Source organism: Heptranchias perlo, chromosome 5 (genome assembly GCF_035084215.1).
Source record: "Heptranchias perlo isolate sHepPer1 chromosome 5, sHepPer1.hap1, whole genome shotgun sequence".
NCBI classification, from domain to species: Eukaryota; Metazoa; Chordata; class Chondrichthyes; order Hexanchiformes; family Hexanchidae; genus Heptranchias; species Heptranchias perlo.
This window is the reverse complement of record NC_090329.1, coordinates 99,127,842-99,153,275: the sequence shown is the minus strand read 5'-3', so window position 1 is coordinate 99,153,275 and position 25,434 is coordinate 99,127,842. Positions and strand designations below refer to the sequence as shown.

Sequence of the window (25,434 nt, the reverse complement as noted above, 5' to 3'; positions counted from 1 at the left end):
CCCTTGTGACTTTTCTATTTTTCCTGGTGCATATTCTAACACTGTGTCCATGTGCCGGCTGAGGACTAGGAGTCTGAGATGTTGATTGCTTCTCAGAAATATTGTGAGCCACTGGAAGCAAAGTTGGCCTTTTACTCAAGGCCGCTGAGTCTTTGGCTCATCTGCAGCCTGGCTCTGCACTGTTCCTTTTCCTTCCACTTGTGAAGGCACCTGGAGGAATTACCTGTAGATCTCTGAGGTGCTGTTGTTCTGAATGAAAGCACTCTCATTAGTGTAATCCCTAGCTCTCCCACCTGATCTGGGAACAGGATACTGGAGCCCAACTAGCCCTAACCCTGGTCTCACATTAAAAAGGAGCAACATTCCTTTAATGTACAGAGCGTTTCTCACAGAAACATTAAGAGGGCGAAGAGTTCTGCCACAGGTGTAGGTCTGATACAGAACTACATGAAGTCACTCATGAGCAGTGCTTACTTAATTCAGTACTTTATAAGAAACAGTACCAGGAAATAGCAGCCTGGTAGTCTAAGAGAAGCTATTGTAATCAGTACAGATCGATGCTTCTTATAGTCCAGTCAAATATCCTCAACATAATTTCCTTATCCACAACTCTAGCCTCACCACCCATCTCTCACCCACACTATAACACCTCCCTTCTCAATTACACCATCATCCTCACGCTTCACTCCTCCATCATAAACTTCAGCCATTACCTGCAAAACTCACATCAACCTAATGCCCTTGCTCTTCACTCTCACTGCCACCACCTTACACACCTCATTCCTTACCCTTAAACCTGCCTTGACCCTTAGCCTTACAATGCACCATTACCTCCTCTGTTCCAAAAAGAAGTCTGCTTCACTCTGTTGCGTGGATTCTTCAGTGACTATGTCAGAACGGACTTTTACTTGTCATACCTGGATTGGTTCTCAGGTTCTGCTGATCCTTCTTGAAATATTTTATCTTTAACTTGCTCACACAGGCGCTCCTACACTTGAAAGGTATCTCATGAGAGCCACTTTTGTAGGTGTGTGAGGGGGTATTTCATGATCTGGTAAATGTACTCTGATCATGACCTGTCAACTCCCATCTGCTCTGTTCAAGTAGTGGCTCCTCAAACTGGCTCTATTTCTGGCTCTAACTGATCACCACTCCATAACGTTCGTAATTTGTCACTTCTACACATGCACAACATCACCAAATTATGAACTTTATGGAGCGGATGTCATCAAAGAGCCAGGGAGCCACGAAGCAAACAGAGTACAGTGAAACCCATTATTATATTTTCAAAATGGACATTGTATGCACTGTAAAAATTTTCAATAGAATGGGGAGTTCTTTATGCATTATCCATAGCAGAAGAGAAACCGTTCTATCCCTGGGATAGAGCCATGCAAGCATTCAATCCCCAGAGATAGAGTGGTTTCTCTGCCACTATGCATGCTGGGTAACAAGCTCCCCATTCCACAAAGCCGTTTCTTTCACAAAACCCACTGCCGCCTTGCACTGACCGACATACACTGACCTCGCGGGAATTTGGGGGCAGAAAGGAAGCGGGCTGCCAGGGGAAGTGCCAGTGAACCCGACTCAGTGAAAGTTCTAGGCACAGCAGCTTTGCAACAGGCTTTGTCCCATGTTTTAAGTTGTAAAAGGGCTTGGTGCACTGAGTCTGTAAATTGCGGATGTCTGTAGTTTCAGAGTGCCTGTTGTATATTTTACCATGTAAGTTATTTGGGTCTATCAATAAGTGTCTGCTTTTTGCAGGTGTCCATTTTTTAAATACAGGTTTCAATATATATGGGGGTCAGAAAAGCAAGCTGTCCACTCTGAACATGGATGGTTGACAACTATACCAATAACTTCCAATCCTGCTCTTAACCAGATACTTATCCAGCTGCTTTTTGAAGGAATTAATTGATTCTGTATGAACTGCTTTTGCTAGAAGTCTGTGTTATACGTCCACTGAGCTGCTCTGTCAAATAGCCTGCTTACATTTACATCATATTTGCCTTTCAGGATTTTTAGAATGTGGAACATTTACCTGTTTCATTGTCTTTTCTTCTTCAGTGAAAACAAGAGGGCCAATTCTGCAATTAAAAAAGAATGTTTAAATGTCATCTGGGTGCAACAGGAACTACAGCAAATTCATACTTAACTGTATTAATGGTGTGTTCTGACCACGATCTCTTAGTGTGGATGCAGTCAACTTGTGACAAAACTCTGCATCTGTTGCAAAAAGGTGTGTAAGGGAGGGGGAGGAGGAGGAGGCTCGTGTGGAGCATAAACACCAGTTGGGCCAAATGGCCTGTTTCTATGCTGTAAAATTCTATGTAATTCTATGTAATGGAGAATTGCCCTGCAAGGTTACAACATGATACTACACCATTGTGGTTCCCAAAACAGGAAAGCTGATACAGTGTCATGATCCTCACAGTGTCAACATGAGTATCAGGTTCAAAAGGAGGGAAGTAATGTGTCAAAAAATTAATAATTTTTGTTTAATTTTGATTTGGTGACAGTCCCTTTAAATCCAGTCATAATACACACCACTACAGTTCAGATTCCTGTACCAAACTTAACCTGATATAATGCTGCAAATTTTGGTAGTTATGGGATTGAAAGGGGAATAATTCAAACTTTAATATTGCTGCGTGATTGGCTCAGATTGTGTATGCTTGACCTCTTTTTAAAGTTTGAGTGGTCAATTATTCAAAATACAGGAAGCCCCGGTAACTCTTTGCTGGGATATATATAAAAAAAAGACTCTCTGTGAATCTGGGAGTCAGTTTGAAAATCTCTAAGAAAAGAAACGGTCAGTTTGATATTCCTGTATCTAAAGATCATTTAGATTTAATACAGACTTCCACAGTGGTAAGAAGTTTTTTTTAAAAAAGCTATTTACAAAGAGTTAGCTGAATACTTCACAGTTTTGATGCTTTTATTGTTCCACTCGATGGGGTTAGGTGAAACGATTTCTACTGTAAAAATATAACTACAATATAACATTTACTTAATTGATAAATAAATCTGCTTAATGGTTTTTAAACATAAAATGAGCTCTGAAGACATTCTCCACTCTCTCACTGAAGACGAGAGATATCCAATGAAGACACAGGACAAGTCCAGGAGCTAAAAATAATTGACCAATCGGGTTTTCTGTTTCGTTATCCAGGTCAAGTTATCAAAAGATTACAGTCGCTAGGTCTCAAGGTTAGGACAGACAGTCTCGAAGTTCTCGGAAGTTGGGACTGGAAATAATCATTTTTTACACAGGATCTGGAATACACTGCCCGAGGGGGTGGTGGAGGCAGATTCAATCATGGCCTTCAAAAGGGAACTGGATAAGTACTTAAAAGGAAAAAAATTTGCAGGGCTACAGGGATAGGGCGGTGGAGTGGGACTAGCTGGATTGCTCGTGCATAGAGCCGGCAGCGACTCAATGGGTCGAATGGCCTCCTTCTGTGCTGTAACCTTTCTATGATAATCTAGAGTAAAAGAGTAGAAAAGACCCAGGAAACATAACAGCATGACAGGCCACTGGCGCTCTGAATTAACCCCATTTACATTGCGAGGTACATTCAGAGCAACGTGAAGCCTGCACCAATGCTCAAAGGTCACAGTCACGACTTTACATTTCTGGCCGAGTACTTTCCTTGATGTCATGGAGTGTGTAAGCTGTATAAAAACTGCATTGCTGCCCAGTAATCAGAAAAAAACACTAGTGACACCAGCTATTTCTGTTTGCTGATGGTGGTGCATTTTGCCTCTGGACTACAATAAAAACAGTGTTGAAGGCCAAACTCTGTGCTCATCGCATTCCCACACACTTGAGTTTTTAAAATCAGACTTATGCTGATTATCTTTAATCACATTAGTTATTTTGCAAAACAGAAATGCTTTTCAGACGGAAACCGATGGCAGACAGCACGTCCTTCTGTAGTTTGATACCTCCAACAACAGGTCATACACACCCTACCTTTTAATTAGAATTGCATTGCATTTCTGTTTATACAAACACATAAATAATAGAGGCAGCTGGCCGCTTTACAGTTTGTACACAATAGCCTTTTAATTCTTCTCTTGGGGTTAGAACAGGACAGCTAATATGTAAACATGGACAATTATGATTTGTTGTAGTAGGCTATTTCAGTAGAGTTGTGCTCGTGAGGTCGAGTATCTGATACCATCAATTTCTTTGTTCTCAACGTTGGATTCCAAACACAGTTTAAAATGTTCCGAGAGATTCCTTGAAGTCAAAATGTGTTGTCATCAGATATGACAATGAAGTCAATAGACAAGAAAATCAGGCACCGTGTAAAAGGGGCTACCGACTCGCCGCCCTGAGTTTTGCACTACCTGCCACAACCAATTCCACCGCCATTGTTCCAATTCCCCTGCTCTTGATAACATCTGAAATTATGGAGAGTCTTCATGTAGTTTTCCAATGGTCAAGAGTCATTTCCTTTCCAGAACAGTGCTCTTATCATTACTACATAGTCCCACTCTTGTACCTGTAGGCAATTAATTTACATTGCCTACAGAATTCAACCAACAGCTAAATTATTTCCTTGGATTTGGTGTGATTCCCCATAGAATCATTTCTGCAGAGACGATAGGTGGACGGATGACTAGTTTCACAGCTTCCCTTGAATAGATGGGCTTCCCTTGACACGATGGGCCTCTATCCGTGCTGTATAACTCTATGAGAAAGGAACACTGGATCACTGCCGCTCAATCTCGAATCTGAAAGTCGTGCCCACTTTTGAACCTTCTCAATCTCGAGGGGTACGAGTTTTTAGAAGCTCATCGAGCGTAAGCCTGGACCCTCATAGAAATCTGGCCGGTTTGTGGCCGAATCGGCCCCTTTGCACAGGGGTCAGTGCATCCATTTAAGAGTTTCTTTATGTCGGTGGTGCTGGCACAGAAACGAGTAGCTTCCCAGTACGGCTTGTCCTGTGCCCTCCCTCTGGCGGGTGCCCAAGATGCGGCAGTAAAATACTAACCTGAGAACCTTCGCCTGAACCCGCATATTTTGGCGGGGTCAGCAGCAGAGGTTCCCAGTGATTCCCTGTTTATGCCCGGAGAGAAAACCCACAGATTTTCGGGCCCCAGCGCTGGTCTCACCAGTGCATTATAAAGCCTCAGCATAACTTCTGTAGACTAGTAATCTAGTCTTCTGGTATTCCAACATTCTGCTGGCTTTTTTTCAGTGATTCTCCGCATTGTCCCAACATTGAGAACGATGATGAATCTACTATTACTCACGGGTTCCATTCTAAGGTTCTCGGTGTTAATTTTGTTCTGTTCATTTAATAATTAGATCATACATTTCTGCCTAATTTGCAATACTTTTAACATTCGTCACGGCTCAAATTTCATTTGCAGTTTGTCTGTCCAATTGCAAAATTGATCTCGATCCATTGGTAAATCTTCACTGCAACTTCTGACGTTATCGCTTTCCCTGTTTCAGCGTCATCTGCAAATTTAATAATTTCTCAATTGGTTTCAGCACCCAGATCATTTATGGAGATTAGAAAAAAACTAAAAAGCACTAATCTCTGCAGTACTCCCGCAACACGTTCCCATCAGTGGGACACAGCGGGAGTGATTTTGTTCGAAATCTCCTGAAATGGTACCCGAGGCCCCCCCCCCAACTCCACGTTTGAGGCCTCAAAATAGGTGGGAGCTTTATTTAAGTAGTTAAATGAGGATCCTACCCCGGTTGTAGGACCGCCCGACGTAATTTTCAGGTACCAGTGGGCAGAGCTGGATGTAGAGCATCCAAACCAGTGATCCTTAAAGGGACCACCACAGGCTGTTCTGAAAACGGGGCAGAAACTGTTCCCCCCTGCCCCCACAGAAATCTTCCCATCTACTGTCAGCCGACCAATGGCTCCCCTTCCCCCAGGGATTGCCTGCCCCCTTTTTGTATTTAACTTCTGACTGGGCTCCATGGAGAAGCCACCAGATTTCCAGCTCCCACCCCACCCCGCCCCACCCACACCAACCTCCATGAAAATGGTTCAGGCCTCTCTGCCCACCGTCCGTCCCATCCCAATTGAAATTCAACCACACTATCTTTCACAAGTACTGACTGAAATCACAGAAGTGTCACGGGGTGGCTGGGAACCAACAAAATGGCTCCCTGCCCGATTCTCATCTCCTGTCCGTCGCAGATTGGCCCAAAATCCGGCAGAATGGGGAGTTTGAACCGTTGGCTGACCCTTCGAAAAGCAATGGGGCCCTGAATTTCTATGGCCTTCCAGCGCATTGTCACTTTAAGTCAGCCGGGGGTGGGGGGAGGGGTGGTGGTGATGGAAGGCCCGGGAAATAGGCCGGGAGCTGGGTACTCTGCCTCCCAGCCTTCGCTGCCAGTTTCCGTGAGACCTTGTTTGGGGCAAATCCTCCAACCGCCCCACACAAGGTTAGCTGTGTCACTGGGAGCATGGTCAGGAGGAGGGATTCCAGGCTGGAGGGATAATTCAGCTCCTGCTCGCAATCCAGCAGCAGGCCAGTTCGCTGGTTGACAGGAGGTGTACCTGCCGGAAGAAATAGAGCCCGTCTAGGGGTCCATGCCTAGAATTCAGCCTGAACCCCTGAAGATTTCCCTCAAATTAAGAAGGGGCTGATGGGCCACAAATGTTATTCTTCTGTGTCAGTGGCATCTGCTCCTCGAAGCAGCTGCCAGCACCACTTGTCCTGGCACCTCCCCATCTAAGATTCGTCCATTGTGGCATTGGTGCTTGCCAGAAAAATACAGATTAGGGAACCTCCCCCTGACCCCAGCAGGTTCAGGCCTATTTCCCGGGCCTTCCATCACCCCTCCCCCCCCCACCCCTGACTGACTTAAAGTGGCAATACGCTGAAGGGCTATAGAAATTCAGGGCCCCATTGTTTCTGGGTCAGTGCCTCAGGTTCCTGGCAGATGCATCTCAACAACAACAACTTGCATTCATATAGTGCCTTTAACGTAATAAAATGTCGCAAGGCGCTTGGCATCCCAGATGTTCAGGCCCTAGATATTTTATACGTTCGCCTAGAATTTCTTCAATGCAGAAACCTCAGAGAAACGGCATAAAGCTAAAAATAAAGACGTTAACACCGTTTCTCTTGGAGTTTCACCGACTGCCCGACAAAGTTACCATAGGAAATTGGGAGATGCCCATGGAAATTTAGGATCGTTAACTCCAATTTATCCAAATCTGGCAAAGTAGCAACTTCAATTAAGAGCAAGCATCAAAAACAGACGATTTGAAATGTTGACGACTGCAGATTTATAGACTATGGAATAGACAAAAATAATTGCTCTGATTGCTCAACTATTAAAATATTTGCATGAACACAGTAATATCTGGACATTAACACCCAACCTCACATGATGTAACCCTTGATTTTAAAAGACTAGCTTTAATGTGAAAGAATTCCCATGGGGCAAATCACAGTGCATGGCTTTAGTTCTCTCTGGTGATCTGAATCTGAGTGTGTCCTGGAAATTAATGTCATCCACATACATCATTGCACAATAAAGGTCGATCAAAGACTGTTTCAACCAAAAGCCGTATTGGTTAACAAGCTGTGTAAGAAATACATTCTACAAAAAGTGTTTTAAACTCTTAGGTACTGACTCTATAATTTATTTTTTTAAGTACTGTACTCTCAGTATCCTGCTGTAGCTCACTGCTTCTATGTATATTTAAACTGTAAATATATCTGACTAATAGTTTTAGCCTGTATACATTGGCCTGACACCAAGGTACTTTGAAGGAGCAGAACAGGTTGGGCATCCCACAGATCTCCAGGGTATTACATACCATAATAAGGTGTTCATTTTCCACATGACGTGTAAAGGTTAATGTAGTGTAACACTATGGCACTGATATTACTCTCCTTTGTGCTGGGGAAGAGGGCGGGGTCAGAGTGCCTGCACCTACAACATGTACAGGCTTTGTAATGACACGGAATATCACATGGAAGGTCCTAAAGGTATCTCTGGCCTAATTTTCCTCAGGGAATGCTGGTTGGGCAACAATTTGGGAAGACACCAAAAGAAGCTGCCAATAGCCTTGGTTCTTGGTCCTCATCATATCAGAGTTTCGGAGAGGTGCAGGTAACTAGGCCAAGGAGGCTTAAAACAGTGAATGGCCACAGGAGCCCGTCAGATCATCAGGAATGGGGGTCTCGTTTATGCTGTTTTTGGACAGCCATTACCATTGCTGCAGGTCCCTCATACGATAGGGAACTCCATGTTTCTGCAGTTCCTCTAATATCACAATTTTCTGCAGATACATCTGCTTCCAACTTTAGCATCTCATTACGATTGCTTCTAGCATTCAAATATAGGTTAATCACTTTTATCTTTACCCTGTTTATATTACATACGAATATACGAATTAAGAGAGGAGTAGGCCAATCGGCCCCTCCAGCCTGATCTGCCATTTGATAAGATCATGGCTGATCTGATTGTGACCTCAACCCTAATCAATATTCATTTACTTGTGTTCATTTTTTCAGTTCTGTAATATTTTGTCTTTCCCTTGATCAAATCCCAAACTTTGCTTATCCATATTTAAAATCTGCCCCTCCATGAATAGTTCTAAAAAATACTTTAATTCCTTCCTCTATATTAGTAGCTAGTATCCTCAATCCTACCTGTTGAGATGAAGCACATTGCTCCTGTTTCAGCCAAGTTTAACCCAAAAAGGTACCAGTTGTTTATAAATCCCACACTATTTATCTACCCAATAAGCCAGCAACTCATTTACACCCATAATTCTACTCATGAACTCCCGACTTCTAACAAAAACTTGTATTAACTTATAACAAATTTTACAGCCCTTATCTTTCAATTTCCAGTCAATATGCCTAAATCTACATTAAAGTACCCCTGTTCCCTCATCCTATGACATTTATTTATAGCAACCAGGATGAATCAGATCAATGTGACACAACAAATGTTCTCTTTAAACAAGCATTTTAATTGATAGGCTTCTAAGGGCCGATTTTATAAATGGGCGGTCCCAGTGGGGAGACTCAGCTGACAGGAATGGATATCAGATAATCACGGGCACACTCCCCACAATTTTCCATCCATTAATTCTAATGGAGAGTAATTATGGAAAGCTCACCCATGATTTCCTGATATGCTCTCCCAGCGGGCGAGGCTCCCTGCCTGGAGTGGTACATTCAGAAAAATCAACCCTCTACTGTATTTACATTTTAGATTCCATACTGTCCTTTTGACAGGAATACAAAACAGACCCTGATATCAGAGCATTTTAAATCAACATCTGGTAGGGTTAAAATCGCACCCATAGATTCACACTTATGTTTTGAATGTTTTGACCTCCTCCAAAGGATTGTGCTTTCGCTCTGAAAACTTTCCTGCAAATTTTAGAAATGGAAGTGGAGAAATGCACAGAATCAAAGAATCTAATTTTAATTGCACTTCCTTTTAGATCCCTTTATTCTACCCATCATTCCCTATCCAAAAAAGCTGGGCATTGTTGAAACTGGTGACTCAGTGCGTGGAGGGAATCACTGCCATATTGGTGAATCTGTCTGTGGCGACTCTGTACTACACACACTGGGGTACCACTCCAAAGAACATTTCTTAATTTAAATTACAAATAAAGAATGGGCAGCTGGAAAGTGTTTGTGGGTGGGCGTTGGGCGAGGACATTGATCAGACTCAGCCGTCATGCGCACTATGATCAAACTGTCTGCCAACACTCACTGTCTGGGCAAACACACAAAAGATGACCACTCCTTCAAACTTCACATCCTTCAGATGAGACATCAAGCAGAGGCCCACCCCCTTGTTCTGTCAGTTCAGGTGGGCATTAACGATCCAACTATTTGAAGTAGAGCAGGGCTTTGAGACGTTTCTGAGGGACGTGAGAAGGCGTTATATGAATAAAAATGTCTCACTTGGGTGAGATACCAGAGGGTAGACATCATCCATGGACGTGTACGTCAGTATGGGTCAGCACCATCAGGAAAGGAAGGGAGAAAATGGCAAAAAAAAATTACTGAGCTTTATCAAATGGGGTTGCATGAAAGAGTTTCTAATGAAAAATGTAGTTTTATAATGGCAATGGTCAGTCATATTTTATAATCTAGTATTTATTCCAGTAGAACTGCAATTACATTTCATGACAATCCCAATCAATCACCTCTTATTTTGTTAAGAGCAAACTTGCATGACCAAGCAGTGTAATTTCCAAATGCAGAAAAGCAGCTGGCCAGAATAAAACCATTATTTATGTAACATTATTCTTCCTCAGTGATTAACATGAAATTTGATACATTTTTTTCCCCACACATTTCTTCTAAAGGCTATCTGAAATAATTGGATGGAATGATAAATATAAAATCAATGCTCCATTTTTGCGCATGACCAATGTTACTGTAACACAATTTTCCACTTGACTGATATCGGGCCGCCTCCTGATTAACTACGAATTGAGGAAAAATTCCAGCCATGATGATTGCTAGTAATTTAATAACACTCTCCATTGGGTGTTCTGCTGGCCAAATGCATTGACCTATCAATGTGCTGATCCACAGAATGATGAAACGTGCCTTTGTGTCCAATGAGGTGAATTTGTAATCAGACTCAGGACTCTCTGGGTCAGTGACTAGCACAGTGCAGGGTGGCTTTTTCCACAGAGAGGAACAAATCGAGGAGAAAAAAGACTTAATCAAGTGTTAGCTTGACTCAGTAGTAGCAGTCTCACCTCTGAGTCAGAAAGTTGTGGGTGCAAAGCCCATTGAAGGACATGAATATGAAACCTGGACTGACACTTCAGTGCTGAAGTACTGAAGGAGTGTTGCATTGTTGGAGGCGCTGTCTTTCAGATGAGATATTAAACCCGTCTGCCTGGTCAGGTGGATGTAAAAGATCCCATGGCATTATTTGAAGACGAGCAGGGACCTATCCTGGCTAACATTTATCCATGAATCTCTGGGACCTGCTGTGTGCAAATTAGCTGCCATGTTTGCCCACGTTAAAACAGTGACTACACTTCAAAAGTAATTCATTGGCTGTGAAGCACCTTGGGAGGTGCTACATAAATGCAAGTTCTTTCTTTGAGCTGCTCTCGTACAACTCCTAGTACTCAATTACGCAGCAGAATTAACAGCAGACTGGACACAGTTGCTGCCAGCACACTGAGCACAGGGAATGGTGCTCAATGCAGGTGGGCTAAAGGAAGGGGAAGAAATAACTCTGCTATGTTACTTTAATGATAGAATTTATTGGAATATTGCACTCTATCTGATAAATAACTTCTGAATACATGTTTGCTAGTAGAGCCTGTAAGCTCCCAATGAGAGCTAGAAATTATGAAAACTATTTTTTAAAAACACAGAGTGGGCCATGGATGAAATTCTTCCTTCATGGGTAAATGTACCACTTAGTGTCAAACAGTCTTACAAAGCAAGCTGATCTCAGATTTGATCCTTGCTCAATACTAAACCACTTAAATGTGTTGCCATTTCCGTGCCCATCTTTCCCACAACTCCATATTTGAATCTCTCCAATCAGGTTTCCACCCTTCTGCTGCATCAAAACACCCAAATCAAAGTCACAAATGCCTCCAAGTTAAAATTGTCATCCCTCGTATTTAAATTCCTTCATGACATCACCTTTCCATCTCCATTGCCTCCTCTACCCCCAACAACTCTCCATTCCTTCAATTCTGGCCTCTTCTGCATTCCTCACTCCCTTCATCCCATGATTAGTAGCTGTGTTTTTAGCCGCTTAGGCCTCACATTCTGGAATTCCCTCCCTAAACCCCTTCGCCTCTACACTTCCATCTCCTCCTTTAAAAGCCACCTCTTTGACCAAGCTTGTGCTCACCCCACCTAACATCCATTTTTGTCTCATTATGCCTCCATGAAGCACCGAGGGATGTTTTTCTATATTAAAGGCGCTATATAAATGCAAGATGTTGTTCTTGTTGTAAATTAGCTGATTTCAACCAGCACAGCACTAGGGGCTACCATTGGCCTCAGTACTCCAAACTAAGGAAGAGAAAAATAAATTAACTATGGCTCCCACTCTTATGGGTTAAAATTTCTCTTTTGAAGCAAATTACGTTAAATGAGTGTTAATTATTTTGCAGACTACTTAAATTTCAGCACAATAATTCTTACAAGATAGGATTCCTTAAGCTATATGAAAAAGCCTGTATGTACCCAATGAAAGCAAATAAACCAATCAAAATGCATCTGCATAAGGTAGCATAGTGGTTATGTTACTGGACTAACAATCCAGAGTCATGAGTTCAAATCCCAGCATGGCAGCTAGGGAATTTAAATTCAATTAATTAAATAAAATGTGGAATTAAAAAATCTACTATCTGTAATGGTAGCCATGAAACTACCGGATTATCGTAAAAATCCATCTGGTTCAGTAATGCCCCTTTAGGGAAGGAAACCTGCCGTCCTTAAACAGTCTGGCCTATATGTGACTCCAGACCCACAGCAATGTGGTTGATTCTTAATTGCCCTCTGAAATGGCCTAGCAAGCCACTCAGTTGCACAATCTCGCTAAAAAAAGTCATAAGAAGAATAAAACCGGACGGACCACTAGGCACCGGACACGACAAAGGCAAACCAAGTCCAGTCGACCCTGCAAAGTCCTCCTCACGAACAAATGGGAACTTGTGCCAAAATTGGGAGAGCTGTCCCACAGACAAGTCAAGCAACAGCCTGACATAGCCATACTCACAGAATCATACCTTTCAGCCAACGTCCCAGACTCTTCCATCACCATCCCTGGGTATGTCTGTCCCACCGGCAGGATAGACCGACCAGAGGTGGCGGTACAGTGATATACAGTCAGGAGAGAGTGGTCATGGGAGTCCTCAACATTGTCTCTGGACCCCATGAAATCTCATGGCATCAGGTCAAACATGGGCAAGGAAACCTCCTGCTGATTACCACCAACCGCCCTCCCTCAGCTGATGAATCAGTCCTGCTCCATGTTGAGCACCACTTGGAGGAAGCACTGAGGGTAGCAAGGGCACAGAATGTACTCTGGTTGGAGGACTTCAATGTCCATCACCAAGAGTGGCTCGGTAGCACCACCACTGACCGAGCTGGCCGAGTCCTGAAGGACATAGCTGCTAGACTGGGCCTGCGGCAAGTGGTGAGCGAACCAACACGAGGGGAAACACCTACTTGATCTCGTCCTCACCAATCCACCTGTCACAGATGCATCTGTCCATGACAATATTGGTAGGAGTGACCACTGCACAGTCCTCGTGGAGACAAAGTCCCGTCCTCACACTGAGGACACCATCCAACGTGTTGTGTGGCACTACCACCATGCTAAATGGGAAAGATTCAGAACAGATCTAGCAGCTCAAAACTGGGCATCCATGAGGCGCTGTGGGCCATCAGCAGCAGAATTGTATGCTAGTACAATCTGTAACGTCATGGCCTGGCATATTCCTCACTCTACCATTACCAACAAGCCAGGGGATCAACCCTGATTCAAGGAGGAGTGTAGAAGAGCACGCCAGGAGCAGCACCAGGCGTACCTAAAAACGAAGTGCCAACCTGATGAAGCTACAACTCAGGACTAAATGCATGGTAAACAGCGGTGGCAACATGCTACAGACAGAGCTAAGCGATCTTCACAACCATCAGATCAAAGCTCTGCAGTCCTGCCACATCCAGTCGTGAATGGTGGTGGACAATTAAACAACTAATGGGAGGAGGAGGCTCTATAAACATCCCCATCCTCAATGATGGCGGAGTCCAGCACGTGAGTGCAAAAGACAAGGCTGAAGCATTTGCAACCATCTTCAGCCAGAAGTGCCGAGTGGATGATCCATCTCGGCCTCCTCCCAAGATCACCACCATCACAGAAGCCAGTCTTCAGCCAATTCGATTCACTCCACGTGATATCAAGAAACGGCTGAGTGCACTGGATACAGCAAAGGCTATGGGCCCCGACAACATCCCAGCTGTAGTGCTGAAGACTTGTGCTCCAGAACTAGCTGCGCCTCTAGCCAAGCTGTTCCAGTACAGCTACAACACTGGCATCTACCCGACAATGTGGAAAATTGCCCAGGTATGTCCTGTCCACAAAAAGCAGGATATATCCAATCCGACCAATTACCGCCCCATCAGTCTACTCTCAATCATCAGCAAAGTGATGGAAGTTGTCATCGACAGTGCTATGAAGCGGCACTTACTCACTAATAACCTGCTCACCGATGCTCAGTTTGGGTTCCGCCAGGACCACTCGGCTCCAGACCTCATTACAGCCTTGGTCCAAACATGGACAAAAGAGCTGAATTCCAGAGGTGAGGTGAGAGTGACTGCCCTTGACATCAAGGCAGCATTTGACCAAGTGTGGCATCAAGGAGCCCTAGTAAAATTGAAGTCAATGGGAATCAGAGGGAAAACTCTCCAGTGGCTGGAGTCATAACTAGCACAAAGGAAGGTGGTAGTGGTTGTTGGAGGACAATCATCTCAGCCCCAGGACATTGCTGCAGGAGTTCCTCAGGGCACTTCCCTAGACTCAACCATCTCCATCAATGACCTTCCCTCCATCATAAGGTCAGAAATGGGGATGTTCGCTGATGATTGCACAGTGTTCAGTTCCATTCGCAACCCCTCAGATAACGAAGCAGTCCGTGCCTGCGTGCAGCAAGACCTGGACAACATCCAGGCTTGGGCTGATAACTGGCAAGTAACATTTGTGCCAGACAAGTGCCAGGCAATGACCATCTCCAACAAGAGAGAGTCTAACCACCTCCCCTTGACATTCAACGGCATTACCATCGCCGAATCCCCCACCATCAACATCCTGGGGGTCACCATTGACCAGAAACTTAATTGGACCAGCCATATAAAGACTGTGGCTACAAGAGCAGGTCAGAGGCTGGGTATTCTGTGGTGAGTGACTCACCTCCTGACTCCCCAAAGCCTTTCCACCATCTACAAGGCACAAGTCAGGAGTGTGATGGAATACTCTCCACTTGCCTGGATGAGTGCTGCTCCAACAACACTCAAGAAGCTCGACACCATCCAGGACAAAGCAGCCCGCTTGACTGGCACCCCATCCACCACCCTAAACATTCACTCCCTTCACCACCGGCGCACTGTGGCTGCAGTGTATACCATCCACAGGATGCACTGCTGCAACTCGCCAAGGCTTCTTCGACAGCACCTCCCAAACCCACGACTTCTACCACCTAGAAGGACAAGGGCAGCAGGCACATGGGAACAACACCACCTGCACGTTCCCCTCCAAGTCACACACCATCCTGACATGGAAATATATCGCCGTTCCTTCATCGTCGCTGGGTCAAAATCCTGGAACTCCCTTCCTAACAGCACTGTGGGAGAACCTTCACCACACGGACTGCAGAGGTTCAAGAAGGCGGCTCACCACCACCTTCTCAAGGGTAATTAGGGATGGGCAATAAATGCTGGCCTCTCCAGCGATGCCCACATCCCATTAATGAATAAAAAAAATAATGTTACCAGGCTCTTAAATGGTATACGACATGCAATTTACAAAATCTAGTTGTGCATTAAGCAAATTTGTTCACAATTAATCGGAGTTGAGAACAAAAGACACAGAAATTCAGTGATGATGCCCTTCAGAATCTTGTAGATGGAATGAAGGAGTGGTGAGTTAGCCTCCACTGGGCAAAGGATAGACAACTAGCAAACTGAGATGAGAGAAGATTGCAGAGAGGGTCAACAGGGTGTCACAAACCTGTTGCGTTTGGATTGAAATCAGAGAGAAGTGTCTGACCTTAGAAGAAATGCAAAGGTAAGCAAGGAAGTATATAGACAGGTTCGGATGCAGCACCCGACACTGATTGCTTCCTCCATTCTACTGATCCAACACTACTTCACATCACATTAGCGATTGAACTATTCCATGTCTTACATTAAAGGAAAACAATGAAGATTAATGAGAAGTTTAAATGGAATCTATATAAGGACAGGCTTAAAATTCCCATGTGCTACAGATATATATTTAAAGAGATATATACTGTAACAGTAATTAACATGTCATAAGCAATAAAGATTACTGTGAATCCGCTTTGCCACATTACCGCCCGTGCAGTGAAGACAAAAATTTAACTCAATTTCCGGAATAATCTGGGAGCGATTGTCTCAGCTTGTGGAATACAGAGGTTTTGGCAGAACTTCAGCATTATTGGTAACCTAAACAGCCCAGTAACAAAATGCTATCTTTTCTCTTATAGAAAGATGAGAACCCATGGAACAGGAAACCAACCCATCACACAAGGAAGCAGAGCCACCGTGCTAAGAGACTGCTCCCTTATAGCCAGGAATGGTATCAGAGCTTTTTAAATCAACGTTTGCAGTTGACGCAAGCACCAATCTAGAAATGCCCACCCTAGAGGCTAACACTGAGTTTGAGAAGGGGTCATAAGGTGAGGCATAAGGCATGGGTGAGCAAGGGACATTGGCAGTGTTCATAGAAGGTTATGCTTATACCAGGCAGATACCCTACATGGCCCTTATGAATTGCCTCAAGATTAAGTAACCATGAGGCTTGTTTTCAAACAAAGGGCTTTACATAGACATGAATCTATATGCCCGCTACTGAAATCTGTACATCAAACTGGAAGATAATGTGGCTAGATTGGGGGCATTCTCCGCCCAGATAGAAGCAGTCATCAAAAATTTGGTTAATGGCCTGAATGAACAAGTGTCCGCCAGGCAGTGTGCCCTTGACCACTTGGCAACTGCAATGGAGACCTCAGTGGTGCTGAGGTAACCCCACCAGCGAACAAATGTTATCTGTTTTTAATATAACGGGTCATTTGCTGTCTTTTCTATGTTTCTGCCTCTCTCTCTCTCTCTGGTTTTTTTTGGTGGTTTGTATATTCGGTGGCCTTTTAGGTAACACCTCTCTGTCTGCACACTGTGATTGCCGTGGCAATGGGCAGTTGGAAAGACTATCTGTAATCACCAGGTATTGTTCTGTGATTTATAAATGCGAAGGGTTCGAGGATTTCATTTCCACAACATTCACCTGAGGAAGGAGGAAGCCTCCGAAAGCTTGTGAATTTCAAATAAAATTGTTGGACTATAAATTGGTGTTATAAAATTGTTTACAATTGTGCTGAGAGAAGGCATAGTAGGAGGCAACTCTGATGGTCATATTCTGGGAGGTTATATCAGGCATGATACATATTCAATATAGGAGATCATAGAAGTTTACGGCACAGAAGGAGACCATTCAGCCCATCATGTCCGTGCCAGCTGAAAAAGAGCTATCCAGCCTAATCCCACTTTCCAGCTCTCGGTCTGTAGCCTTGTAGGTTGCGGCACTTCAAGTGCACATCCAAGTACTTTTTAAATGCAATGAGGGTTTTTGCCTTTACCACCCTTTCAGGCAGTGAGTTCCAGATCCCCACCACCCTCTGGGTGAAAAAAATTCTCCTCAACTCCACTCTAATCCTTCTACCAATTACTTTAAATTTATGCTCCCTGGTTATTGACCCCTCTGCTAAGGGAAATAGGTCCTTCCTATCCACTCTATCAAGGCCCCTCATAATTTTATACACCTCAATTAAATCTCCCTTCAGCCTCCCCTGTTCCAAAGTAAACAACCCCAGCCTATCCAATCTTTCCCCATGGCTAAAATTCTCCAGTCCCGGCAACATCCTCATAAATCTACTCTGTACCCTCTCTAGTGCAATCACATCTTTCCTGTGATGTGGTGACCAGAACTGTACACAGTACTCTAGCTGTGGCCTAACTAGTGTTTTATACAGTTCTAGCATAACCTCCTTGCTCTTATATTCTATACCTTGGTTAATAAAGGAAAGTATCCCATATGCCTTCTTAACCACCTTATCTACCTGTCCTGCTACCTTCAGGGATCTGTGGACATGCACTCCAAGGTTCCTTTGTTACTCTACACTTTTCAGTATCCTCCCCTTTATTGTGTATTCCCTTTCCTTATTTGCCCTCCCCAAATGCATTATCTCACACTTCTCCAGATTGAATTCCATTTGCCACTTTTCTGCCCACCTGACCAGTCCATTGATATCTTCCTGCAGTCTACAGCTTTCCTCCTCACTATCAACCATACGGCCAACTTCTGTATCACCTGCAAACTTCTTAATCATGCCTCCTACATTTAAGTCTAAATCATTGATATATACCACAAAAAGCAAGGGACCTAGTACTGAACCCTGTAGAACCCCATTGGAAACAGCCTTCCAGTCACAAAAACACTGTTGACCATTCCCCTTTGCTTTCTGCCACTGAGCCAATTCTGGATCCAACTTGCCACTTTCCCTTGGATCCCATGGGCTTTTATTTTTCTGACCAGTCTGCCATGTGGTACCTTGTCAAAAGCCTTGCTAAAATCTATGTAGATTACGTCAAACGCACTACCCTCACGGACCCTCCTTGTTACCTCCTCAAAAAATTCAATCAAGTTTGTCAAGTTTAACAAATCCATGCTGACTATCCTTGATTAATCTGTGCCTTTCTAAATGACAATTAATTCTGTCCCTCAGAATTTTTTCCAATAATTTGCCCACCACCGAGGTTAGGCTGACTGGCCTGTAATTACTCAGTCTATCCCTTTCTCCCTTTTTAAACAACGGTACAAATTTACAGTCCTCCGGCACCATGCCTATAGCCAGAGAAGATTGGAAAATTATAGTCAGAGCCTCCACTATTTCCACCCTTGCTTCTCTTAACAGCCTGGGATACATTTCATCCGGGCCTGGTGATTTATTTACTTTCAAAGATGCTAAACCCCTTAATATTTCCTCTCTCACTATGTTTATCCCATCCAATATTTCACACTCTTCCTCCTTAACTACAATGTCTGCATCATCCCCCTCTCTTGTGAAGACATGCAAAGTATTCATTAAGAACCAAACCCATGTCTTCTGCCTCCACACACAGGATACCTTTTTGGTCTCTAATACGCCCTACTCTTTCCTTAGTTATCTTCTTGCTCTTTATGTATTTATAAAACATCTTTGGGTTTTCCTTGATTTTACTTGCCAATATTTTTTCATGCCCTCTCTTTGCGTTCCTAATTTCCTTTTTAATTTCATCCTGCACTTTCTATACTCTTCAAGGCTTCCTGGAGTATTGAGCTCTCGGTATCTGACATAAGCTTTTCTTTTTTGCCTTATCCTACCCTGTATGACATCTAGGGGGCTCTGGATTTGGGAGTCCCATCCTTTTTCTTTGTAGGAACATATTTGCTCTGAACCCTCACTATCTCCTCCTTGAATACCTCCCACTGCTCTGACACTGATTTACCTTCAAGTAGCTGTTTCTAGTTCACTTTTGCTAAATCATTTCTCAGTTTAGTAAAATTGGCCTTTCCCCAATTGAGAGCTTTAACTCCTGCTCTGTCTTTGTCCTTTTCCATAACTACTCTAAATCTAACTGAATTATGATCACTACCACCAAAATGCTCTCCCACTGATACCCCTTCCACCTTCCCAGCTTCATTCCCTAAAACAAAGTCCAGAACTGCCCCCTGTCTTGATGGGCTTGCTACGTACTGGCTAAAAAAGGTCTCCTGAATGCATTTTAAGAATTCTGCGCTCTCTATACCTTTTACACTGATTCTATCCCAGTTAATATTAGGGTAATTGAAATCCCCTACTATTACTGCCCTATTGTTTTTGCACTTCTCAGAAATTTGCCTACATATTCGCTCTTCTATCTCCGTCTGACTGTTTGGGGGTCTATAGTACACTCCCAGCAGTGTGATTGCCCCTTTTTTGTTCTTCAGTTCAACCCATATGGCCTCATTTGATGATCCTTCTAACATATCATCCCTCCTCATAGCTGTAATTGTTTCTTTAACCAATATTGCGAACCCCCCCTCCATTTTTATCCCCCTCTCTACAGGGTTTTCAGACGGGATAACCAGGAATGTTGAGCTGCCATTCCTGCCCCTTTGAAACATGTTTCAGTGATAGCTAACATATCGTACTTCCATGTGTCTATCTGTGCCCTCAGCCCATCTGCCTTATTCACTAGACTCCTTGCATTGAAGTATATACCATTAAGCACTGCCAAAATCCTTTGTTGTCTATTTTCTAGCCTTTGTTTCCTCTGCTTTCCAAACTCGCTTACTAATTTTCTGTCTTCCATTTTCAGCTCTGCTTCTCTCCCTTCTGAATCTACGCTCAGGTTCCCATTCCCCTGCCAAGCTAGTTTAAATCCTCCCCAACAGCACTCGCAAACCTCCCCGTGACGATATTGGTCCCAGCCCTGTTGAGGTGCAACCAGTCTGGCTTGTACAGGTCCCACCTCCCCCAGAACCGGTCCCAATGCCTCAGGAATCTAAAGCCCTCCCTCCTGCACCATTTCTCCAGCCAAGTATTCATCTGCACTATCCTCCTATTTCTGTACTCACTAGCGCATGGCACTGGGGGTAATCCGGAGATTACTACCTTTGAGGTCCTGCTTATTAATCTGTAAATTAAGATGTAAAAGTCCGTACAATGTTGCATGAGGTAACCATAATTGCCTTCTTTCAAGGACTTAAACAAGCTTAACTTAAGAATGGAAATTGCATTAATTTTCATTAGAGTCAGGAATGCCAGTGAGCAATTTTCCGGGAATTGCAGAAAACACATCACATTAACTTGTACATTAAGTTGCGCAAGTATTAACTCTAAGGCACTCAGGAATTTTGACTCCTGATCATTGTCTAGTGACAGCTACTGGACATGCATGTGTGTAGATGTTGGGTGAGGAGAGGATCACCTGTGATGCCCTCACCAGTCAAACAGACTACTGACACTGCAGCTCAGGGTCACACCTGAATAGCCACTTGGATGAGTTACCAGAGGGTGGCTGGTACTGGTGGGACCATACTCCACCGAGTTAGACCACACTCCACCGAGTTAGCAACTTCAGGAGAGGAGAGTAGAAAACAACAATAAAAAAGGAAAATTCAAATATTTTTACCCTAAAAAAATCACAACGCTCAAATATAAGTGCCTTGTCAGAGCAGAGGTAATTATATTTTTAAGAACTTTATTAGCAAATGTTTATACTAAGTCCTGTGATCAAAATCAGCTAGATGGTAAAAGTCTGTTAATACAAGCCACTTGAATGAGCGAGACTTGAAATCACTTCCACAGCAGGGGTAAAGATGTAGAACAATTACAGGCAGTCTACTCGTGATTAATTCTAATTTGCCAGACAAGAAAATGTATGTTTGAGCTGAATTTGATTTTAAAATTTCTTCCATACAGAAATCCCTGTTTACACATTTGAGGTATTGCTGCTGAAAATCAAAGATGACAGCAGATTGATCAAGCCCAGCTATGACTTTTTTTAAAATTAAATATATAATTTTAGGCAATCTCAAGAACAGGATCCTAATTAAAATATGTCGATAAGCATATTTGATGTAGATGTTGGGTGAGAAGAGGATCACCTGTGATGCCCTCACCAGTCAAACAGACTACTGACACTGCAGCTCAGGGTCACACCTGAATAGCCACTTGGGTGAGTTACCAGAGGGTGGCTGGTACTGGTGGGACCATACTCCACCGAGTTAGACCACACTCCACCGAGCTAGCAACTTCAGGAGAGGAGAGTAGAAAACAGTAGGGAGTTGCACAACTTGGTGTTGGTGGTGTCTTGGCGTCAATCCTCGGTCTGTGTTGATCTCAACATTGCTAGCTTGTGGCAAATGGCCTGGGTTAGGGAGGATCACCGTCAAGTCACCCCTGCTGGAAAATGCATGTGTACAGACTTTGGCTGAAGAAATGATTGGTTGTGATGTTCCTACTGAATTTATCTTAGTTGCTGTGTAATCTTATTGATCCTTTATTTTATAGGGCCGATTCCCCGACCAATGGAAAAACGACGAGCGCTCAGGGACACTCCGGATTCTTTGGGTCATGTCAATTACATAATTAGAATAGGCACCCGACAGGGTTTTTAATGTGTACAGAGAGCACTGTAGCATCTGGGAATTGGGAATCTCAAGAGTATCAGCACTTAAAGGGCTGATGCAGTTAAAGCAAGACAGACTCTGTTTTGGTGGAGGCAGACAGCTGCTTAGGAGGATGGCTGGAGTGGCCCCAAGAACCCCTCCCTTCACTAGAGAGAGCCTGGAGGTACAGCTGGAGGTGGTGGTACTGATGAAAGTTATCATTTTTGAGGCAAAGGGGTATCTTCCAAATATGCAGCAGACATGACAGGAAATGGCAAACAGAGTGAATGCAGTCTGCCACATCCCTAGGTTATGGGTGCCAGTCTGCAAAAAATTCTCAGAACTAATGAATAGTGCCAAGGTGGGCTTGAGTAAATAGTGCCCACTGAAGAACAAGGAATGCCAGTGCCGTGCATGCGCCAAGCATTCAGCCCACAGCCTGGTACCACACTAGCAATGGAGCCTGCAAAACACTGGCCCAAGCCCACACATCTTACACCCGCTCACCCCTGTGTCAGCGAAGCTGCAGCTGCAAACACGGTGGCAGATGAAGACCAAGGCTTTCTTGGACTCACAAAACGCTGCATGTTTTCTCACCCACTCACTATGGTTGCTTAAGCTTGCATGCTACCTACTCACACCAGGAGGGATATAGGCTGGGCATGACTGCATCTCATATTACATCCTAACCTTGAAACCATTTGTTTGCTCTCATTTGTAGCAGAGGGCTGCCCACACCTTTTGGGGGAGAACCCGTATTGGTGGTGGACCATTTAACCTCTGCTATCAGAACCAACATGAGGAGCAGGCGCTCCAAATAATTGGTATGAAGGGCATTGAGGAGATGGGTGAGGGAGAACTTGGTGGCTTTGTGCCAACCCAACAAGGTAATTGTTCACTACAACTTCTTCTGAACAAAAGACAACCAGATCCACACGGAACCATAGTAGCAGTTAGGAGACAAGAGCAGCCAACCAGCACAGATATCAAAGTGCTGGCAGTAGTGGCAGGGCCATCTCACGACTCAACAGAAACAGGGCATTTGCCACAGGAGAGTCACAAGACCCCCATTGAGAACCAGCATTGTGCCACCGCACTTGCTCCTCCCACTGAGGAGGCACATAGAAGGAGCAGGAGATTAGGAAATAAATGACACACGCTCTACACAATCACCAGCGGTAAACACTGAGGAGACAAACACTAACACAAATGGAGCAGGGAAGTAAGCTGGTTGCACCTTCTATGGAATGTTTTGTTTAGATTTTGTTTGCCAGAATGACTGCTGGTGTTGGGGGCAAACACGCAAGAATGGCAGTGAAGATTCAGCCCAGCATGTTGGAATGGGGCCAGTGTAACACTGAGAGAACTGTCGGATTGTTCATGTAAAGGGTCAAGTGCTGCTGTTAACTGAAAGTCCTGTCAATCACTGTTTGATTCACCTATCTGCTTGGTTTCAGCATCAGTCTCAGCCAATTCTTCTACCTTCTTCTCTTCTTTTTCCTCCTCTGCTGCCAAAGCTGCTGGTCCACATTCCTACCTCTCCAGGTAAATGGGTTCCCCTCTCTCAGAATTGCAAAATTATGCAAAACACAGCAGACATAGATGATCTTGGAAACTTTCTTGGGGATATAGAACAGGATTCCACCTGTTCTGTTCGGATGGCCGACATGCTGGGTCAAGATGCCGACCAGATGTTCCACATGAATTTGGGTGGAAGTGTGAGCCACGTTGTACTTCCTCTCTGCTTTGATGTGGGGGGTTCCTGGCTGCTGTTAGTAGTCAGGGCGGCAAGGAGTCACTCTGGTGTCTCAGCAGTTATCCTTTCGGTCTGCTTACTCATAGAGTCATAGAGTCATAGAGTCATACAGCACGGATAGAGGCCCTTCGGCCCATCGTGTCCGTGCCGGCCATCAGCCCTAGCACCGTGGACTGGTGCAAGATGAAGGCACTGTGGCTGCCGCTGGAGTACCTCGCAGTCAACTGCACCATTTTATTGTTGTGGTCCGAAATCATTTGGAAGTTGGTGGAATGGTATTCTTTGTGATTCATGTATGTCACGGAGTTGTCCAATGGCAAGAAACAAGGTGATGAATCACAATTTCCAACTAACTGCGCATTTGTAAGCTTGTTTGTCTTCAGCCCCAATGGAGTTGGCCCCACAGTATAACTGATTTGGATCCCACATTACCTGGAGTTCAGGTATTACAGAACTGCTTTTCACTTGAAGGATTCTTGCAATAAGGGATGATTGAATGATCCAGCACTCCCAGTGGAATTTTGAATCATAAGTTGCTCCAGGGTTTTTGCTGTGACTATTCTATCTGCAGGTCCATTCCATGTGTGCATCATTCTTTGGGGGGAGAGGGGGGCGGGGAGGGGGAAACACCTTCGATGTCTGCCTGAAATGGGCGGGATTTTTGGTTTGGGCCTTATGTAAATGCTGCCGGTGAACTCTCTGCCACAGCTCGCTAGTTCTGGGACGACTGTACATCGGCCACCACTCATACTGAAAATTGCATCAGACTCGAATGTCTCCCTTGTGTCTCAGTGACCAGAACCAGATACAGTGCTCAAGGTGTGGTCTAACTAGAGAACTATTCAGTTTGACCATATCTTCCTCTGGATTGTATTCTACTGTTTTGGCTATATTTTCACCCAGGTGAAATAAAAAGTAGAAGAGGTTCAGCACAAACATGTGCTGCCATTAAAATATATAGTGAGAAATATTTCTTCACTAGGAACTACACTCAGGATAACAACTCATTTAATTTTGATTTGAGTACTTAAACTCCTATTGCAATAACTGATCACTAGTTGTAGGGATAAACAAAGGAATCTGATCTGGCATTTTCTTCAAATGTGTTTATTGTAAAGGCAGTTAAGTGTTCCCACATGCAAAGAACAGTGTTATTTTCACTGAAATGATGAGATTAGCAGTGAGAAAAGCAGAATTCTCAAAACGCTAAGCTTCAGAGAGTAAATTCTGGTGCCAGAAGGGAGAAACTAGACAAGAGTAATTGAATCAGAAGATAAACAGTATAGAACTGATTTGTACAGAGAGAAGATTAATTCGAGATAGGCATCGCCGAGAAGCAAAAGTTTAAAAGAGAACAATACTACTGGGTGGAACTACTTGAACATTGAGTAAAAGAGAAAGGAAATCTGAAATAAAAGCAGCAAATGATAGAAATACATAGCAGGTTAGTCAGCATCTGTAAAGACAAAAGACAGGTTATGATATTTCGAGTGGGTACCTTCATCAGACTGATGGCTAAGAGATAAACAGGCATTTTAGTAATGTTGGGAAAATAGAGAGAAATAGGGGGAGAGAACCAACAGATACACCAATCACAGAAAGCAAGTTTACGCGTTAAGTGACTTGAAAACAGGTGATATAAAAGGTGAGAGAAATAATGCAGGCATAATGTACACCCCATAACCACAACTGTATTTTTCAAAAATTGCTTCTAATTTCTCCATCTTCCATG

At 43.9% G+C, this 25,434-nt stretch overlaps 1 long non-coding RNA gene across 1 annotated transcript in view; it reads right to left on the bottom strand.

Moving 5' to 3' along the window:
* The window catches only part of LOC137321478 (uncharacterized), a 62,319-nt gene that overhangs the window by 23,509 nt on the left and 13,376 nt on the right, over positions 1 to 25,434 (bottom strand). The window contains exon 2 of the long non-coding RNA XR_010962829.1: positions 2,042 to 2,087. This is a non-coding gene — a long non-coding RNA (uncharacterized lncRNA). The remainder of the gene's footprint in view (positions 1 to 2,041; positions 2,088 to 25,434) is intronic.